The 6,787-nt window shown below is 38.7% G+C and overlaps 1 long non-coding RNA gene across 1 annotated transcript; it reads left to right on the top strand.

Annotated features, from left to right (window-relative positions):
* Nucleotides 1-1,195: 1,195 nt before the first annotated feature.
* On the top strand, nt 1,196-6,787 carry LOC124240245 (uncharacterized). Its single transcript, XR_006888815.1, has 4 exons — nt 1,196-1,337; nt 2,923-2,961; nt 6,385-6,511; nt 6,748-6,787. It is a non-coding gene; the product is annotated as an uncharacterized LOC124240245 (long non-coding RNA).

The raw sequence follows: 6,787 nt of genomic DNA, 5'->3' as shown, positions 1-6,787 counted from the left end.
TTTTTGTACTACTAAGAAAGACAAAAATGCTGCCAATTAAACGATGGCATGCCATCATTTCTAAGATAGCAATCACACACATGTTGAAATATGAAAAGTGTGCATTAGCATCAATGTAATACAGTATTTATTTTTTCTCTCCTCAAACCTCCAATACCTTCTCTTTATCTTCACTTTCAGCTTCCCATTTCACCAAGAAAACAAAAGCACTCAGAAGAGGCCATCCTCATTGTCCCACCAAATCTGTCCACCTATCTGCATCTGTACCTATAAACTCTGCCTCCTCTTTTATTTCAATGGATGAATTGTTCATCTCTAATGTAGAACTGAGCCTTCCGATTGTGTACTGAATTCCATTCCTTCTCTCCTCAAGAACTTTTCTTCCTGCAACTGTCCTGTCTCTCCTGTATTGTCAATTTCCCCCCTTTCTGTATGATTTTAATTAGGGTGCAAACACACTGTAATTTCTTCCATCTTAAAAAAAAATTCTGGACCCCAAATCCAAATGCAACAGCAGCATTATTTTTCTGCTCATCTTAAAAAAGCAAAACTTCTTAAAAGTACTGTCTATATATGTTTTTTCCACTCCCTCTCCTCCCATTCTTCCATCCCACTCTTACCAGACTTTATCAGACTTCCACTACTACGCCAAAATGGCATGTTGCACCAACCTCGACATTGCTAAATCCAATGGTCAATTCTTAGTTCTCATCCTTCTTGACCCATCAGCAGCATTTAACGCAGTGGATCACTTCCTTCTTGAAATATTGTCTTCCCTTGATTTTGCACATCCAAACGTTCCTACTTCTCCATTTACCTCACGGATTAAGCCTTCTCAGTCTTTGTTGGGTCCTCTTCATCTCCCTGGCCTAAGCTAGTGCATTGCTAGAAGAAACTAAACTGAGTAAGGGAAAATTATTCTCTTAGCATACAGCTGATTTAGATTTTCTGTTGTCTATCTTTTTAAACGAAAATGATATTAACACCTCCCTTTCGAAAACGACCGTGGCTCTCAAAGCAGCCCCGGAAACACCAACCCAGGAATCTCCCCGAAAAAAGGGAGAAGCCTCTGACGCCTTCCGTAAACGAGCTCCACCGGCCTTATGGGAAATGTAGTCTCCGGTTGATGGCCTGCGCAGCAGGGGAGCCTGGGAACTCTGGGTGGGTAATTACTTCCGCACACGCGCAGTGGGGCGGTAGCTGGTCTTCTGTAATCTTCAAACCAGCGCTCAGTGCAGTGAGAACGGGGGTTACTCGCGGAGTCTCTCTGGGACATCTCTGTAGCCTGGCCTCAGGCTTAGAGCCCGAGCTGGGAGCCTGGCGGTGAAAGTTCTCAGGTAGGATTCTGCCGGACTCGGGGGACGTAAGGGAAGGGCGGGGAGAAAGACAGGGACCAGTTTTTTGGCATACTCAACCGAGGATAAAACTTCACAACCCCCACGTGCGATGACTTCGTGTTTTCATGTGTGGGTCTGTCCGGTTCTGGAGTGATTCAGAGAAAGCAAGAGCACAGCTCCGCCTGCCATTCGTGGTTTCTCAGATCCCAGGTGGGGCTGGGGCGGGCTCAGTTTGCGTCCCTGCCCTTGTAGGCACAGGTGAATCTGTAGGAGTCTGTGCTTCAAACTGTACCTTTCCTGGTTACAGGAGCACCGTTGGCCCCACCAGACAACAGGAAATAATAAACCATTTCAAGCGATCTGGGAGGAAAGCATTTCTAGAGAAACTGCTAGGCACTCTTCTTAGGGCATTCTTACATCTGAATCATCTGAAGTAAATGTCTTCGTTTTGCGTATGAATTAACTGAAGCTGAGAGGTGAAGTTACTTGTCTAGACTCACACAGCTTAGTAAGTAAAAGAGCTGAGATTGAAACCTAGATGAGTTTTCTCTTAATTTCCTTCTGTTTTGCAAGAGCACTCTGCAAAAAACGGAATTGGATTTATTCTCCTTTTGAAATATTTGAGCAATGAATGCTGTGTAAATTTCGCTTTGTTACTTTTTTTTAAAAAGAGACCGTGTAAATAAAGCTGTGAGTCCCTCTTGTTCATTTTAGCCTTTCTAGGGCCCCAGCACTGCTGGTTAGAATGTCAAAAAGCCCAGACTGGCCTCAAGGAGATGGTGAGTTCCCAGAGAGAGAGAGAAACAGATTTGGAGTCAAAACTGAAGGCTTCGAGTTAAAAAAACAAAAAAAAATGTTCCTGGGTCCAGCCTTCTCAAGAAAGCTCAACCTAGTTTGAGATCTCTTACCCCAGCTTCAGAGGAGAGACCAGAGAAAGACCGGCAGGAATGACTTCTATATATTTATTTTGAGGAAGATTAGCCCTGAGCTAACATCTGCTGCCAATCCTCCTCTTTTTGCTGAGGAAAATTAGCCCTGAGCTAACATCCATGCCCGTCTTCCTCTGCTTTGTATGTGGGACGCCTGCTACAGCATGGCTTGCCAAGCAGTACCATGTCCGCACCCGGGATCCGAACCAGCGAACCCCAGGCCACCAAAGCAGAATGTGCACACTTAACCGGTGAGCCACCGGGCTGGCCCCATGGAATGACTTCTAGAGATAGTGAGCTTCAGAGATCAGGCTTTTAGTTAGTCTTTTAACTGATTCATTATTATTTTCTTAAGGTAGATTTCTGGGAGGAAAAAAGAGGACTGGTTCAAAGGTTACCAACTTGCTGTAAGATCAGTAGGACAGAAATGTACAATATCCTTATCTAAACTCTATATATTCAAAAGAGGATCACAAGTAGAGATCAGTGCTTATAACATATGGACTGTTCTGACTTGTTAGAAATGTCATTCTCCCACTAGGTGGCATTTTCTGAGGCTGCAATGTGGGTGATTCTGTTCTGATGGAGCAGAGTTCTACATTGCAGTCCTGGATTTTAATGTGTTTCTATTTTTTTCCCTATTTGTACTTTCATAGATCTCTGTGCAAGAGCTTCAGAAAATGATCAACTTCCAGGTAAGATATCCGTTTATTCAGTCATTCAAATCTCTGGAAAATCCACATAAAAAGGAAAGGTACACTCAGGGAAAATGTAGATTGACTAGATCAGATCCAAAAGGGAATTTAGAAAGTTGATAAGTTGATAGCCAGGTCATAAGGTGTGTACGTAGTTGGAATAAATTTGAGCTGTGTATGTGTACTCAGTCTTTCTGGTGATCATAGAAAATGGATAGCCAACAAGTTAAAGTATTGGCATTGTCTATGAGGCGAAAGGAAAACAATTCCCCAAATAGGTAAAGTTTTTCCTGGCATAATTCTCTGAAGAAAATATCTTATAATGGGTTTTCATAGAGATAATGTTAGAAATAACATTCACAGCAACGACCCTGTGATAAATGTAACATCAGATTTCCTATGACTTTGAGTGTTCCCTAGAGCAAGCAGAGAACACGGTGCCAAGCAGCACTGTATGAACTCAATTTGTAAGTCCACCTACATAGCCTGTTTAATGTTCATCCATAAGTAAACCTGGTACCTTTTCCAGAGTATCCAGCTAGTCTTGAGCATTTTCTCTTCCATGTGAATTTTAAAATCAGTTTGTCAAGGTCCATAAAAGAGTGTATTAAATATTTTATTGTGATTGCATTACACTTTTAGATTAATTTGGAGAGAATTCATAACTTTTCAGTAATGAATCCTCCATTTATTCAATTTTCCTTATAACCTTCATTACATTTTTATAGGTTTATTATTGTAACTCTTGTAAATTTCTTATAATGTTTGTTCTTACATATGATTTAAGTTGATGAGAATGGGATGGATCTTTTTTCATTATATTTTTTAATTGACTATTCTGGCGTATAGGAAAGTATGAATTTATCTATTTGACTTTATGTCAACTTACAGAACTCTTACTAAGTCAAAGAATTTTTCAGTTGATTGTAGATTTTCTAGGTAGACAATCGTATACTCTTCAAATGGAATTTTGTTTCTTACTGCCCAATATGTAAGTCTCCATTTTTTTTTCTTGTCTTATTGCAATGGACTATAATTTTGAATGTAATTGCTGGCCAGAATCTTTTTTCTTCCAATTTTAATGGGAATGCTTCCAGTGTTTCACTGTTTCCTCTTGTATTCTGGTATATAGTTGTTTTTTGGTTTCGTTTTTAATCAAGTTAAGGATATTTAGCTTGTGAAGATTGTTTTCATAAATTGGGAACTTTTTTCCTCATATCCTTTTTTTTATAGCTGTCAATAAAATCATTTATCTTCTTTAATATAGCAGTTTAGAGAACTTCTAATACATTTTCCAATATTGAACTCTGTATTCGTGGGATAAACCCTACCTAGTCTCTTAACTTTTTAAACGTCCAGATAGTAAATATTTTAGGCTTAAAGACTATATAGCCTCTGTGGCAACTACTCAACTCTGCCCTTGTAGCTGAAGTAAAGGAATGGGTGTAACTATGTTCCAGGAGCATTGTAGTTACAAAAACAGGAGGACAGCCCATAGGTTGTAGTTTGCTGACCCCTGCTCTATGTGGTCTTAACTATCTCTTTGTGATAGACATGTAGCCACAAGCTTTTTAAATTTCAGTTTAAGTTAATTAAACATGATTTTAATTATTTTTGTATCACTGTTATAGTATCTAGTAGGTCCTCATTAAATATTTCATGAGTGAATGAAGAACATATAAGCAGTATTTTAAAATAATGAGTTTTTACTCAATATACATATATTGAGAATATGTAATAATTCATATATTACAAATTGACACATTTAAAGTGTATACAATTGAGTGGTTTTTAGTATATTCACTAAATTGTGAAACCATCACCGCTATCTAATTTCAAAACATTTCCATTACCCTCAAAAGAAACCCCACACCTGTAAGTGGTCACTTCCAATTCCTCCCCTCCTCAGCCCTAATTTACTTTCTGTTTCTATGGATTTGCCTGTTCTGAACATTTCATACAAATGGAACCATACAATATGTAATCTTTTGACTGACGCAGCACAGTTTTTCAAGAGTCATCTATGTTGTAGATTCCTTTTTATTCCCAAATGATATGGCATCACATGGATATACTTCATTTTGTTATTCTACTCATCTGTTGATAGATAACCATACTGTTTCCACTTTTTGACTATTATGAATAATTCTGCTATGAACATTTGTGTACAGGTTTCTTTTGTGAACATATGTTTTCACTTCTCTTGGGTCTGTACATATTGCTGGATCATATGGTAACTCTACGTTTAACATTTTAAGGAACTGCCAAACTGTTTTCCATAGTTGCTGCACCATTTTACAATCCCACCAGCAATGTATGAGAATTCCATTTTCTCCACATCCTTGCCAAAAACATGTCATTGTCTGTCTTTGATTTTAGTCATCCTAGTGGATGTGAAGAGATGATCTCATTGTGGTTTTGATTTGCATTTTACTAATGACTAATGATGTTGAGTATCTTTTTGTGTGCTTGTGGACCATGGATGTCTTTGGAGAAATGTCTGTTCAAATCCTTTGCCCATATTTAAGTTGAGTTGTCTTTTTATTGTTGTTTTGTAAGAGTTCTTTTTTAATTCTACATACAAATCTCTTATCGGATACATAATTTGCAAATATTTCTTCCCATTCTGTGGGTTGTCTTTTCACTTTCTTGATGGTGTCCTTTGAACCACAAAATTTTTAAATTTTGATGGATTCCAGTTTATCTTTTTTTGGTTTTGTCACTTATACTTTTTCTGTCACATCTAAGAAACCACTGCGTAATAATCTAAGGTCACAAAGATTTACTCCTATGTCTTCTTCTAAGAATTTTGTGGTTTAGCTCTTACATTTAGGTCTCTGATCCATTTTTAGTTCGTTTTTTATATAAGACGTGAGGGGTGTAGGGGAGAGGGGGTCCAACTTCATTCTTTTGCATGTGGATATCCAGTTGTTGTCCTGGCACTAGTTGAATATTTCTAATAAGATTTTTGTTTATGTATACATTACATCTTGTTCACCACCCGAACACTAATTATAGTGCATCCCCTCACATGTGAGCCTAATCACCCCTTTTGCCCTCCCCCCTCCCCCCTTCCCCAATGGTAACCACCAGTCCAATCTCCAATGCTATGTGTTTGGGTTTTTTTTTTTGTAGTTTTTATCTTCTACTTATGAGTGAGATCATATGGTATTTGACTTTCTCCCTCTGACTTATTTCACTCAGCATAATGTACATCTGAAAAAAATAAAAATTAAAAAAAGAAAAAAAGATTTTTGTTTCTCTCAAAAAGTATATCTCTGAATAAAGCATACAGTACTTATCATATGTAACTTTCTGAAACCTCAACAATGAATATGATATGATCATAAGAGGCTGCCATGATTCTCTTGCAAGTCCCCAAATGATGCACACTTTAGTTTGAAGAGCAATGTGCTGTTACAGGGATCAGTGACATTCCAGGATGTGGCTGTGGACTTCACCCCAGAGGAGTGGCAGCTGCTTGACTGTGATCAGAGAACCTTGTATTGGGATGTGATGCTGGAGAACTTTAGAAACCTCGTCTCAGTGGGTAAGGACAGTGGGTGGTAACTTTTCCGTGTAACTCAGAATGTATTAATAGCGCCCTTCCTTTAAGACTTGTGAAGGCTGTGACCATTCTGAAACATTAATAAGTTTGGTCCTGAGTTTTAGTGGTCAGAGATTCTTAATCCCCTTTAGGGATCAAGTAGTCTGTTTATGCTTCTCCCTCCCAAATGGAGGAGAAGGGTCTTTTCTGTTCTAAGGCCCGTTTGTTGTCGTTTACAGGCCCTGAGACTCAAGGAGGCAGCCCTGAATTGTGAGGTAG

This window comes from Equus quagga, chromosome 5 (assembly GCF_021613505.1).
Source record: "Equus quagga isolate Etosha38 chromosome 5, UCLA_HA_Equagga_1.0, whole genome shotgun sequence".
Lineage (NCBI taxonomy): Eukaryota > Metazoa > Chordata > Mammalia > Perissodactyla > Equidae > Equus > Equus quagga.
This window is presented reverse-complemented; position numbering and strand designations above follow the sequence as displayed.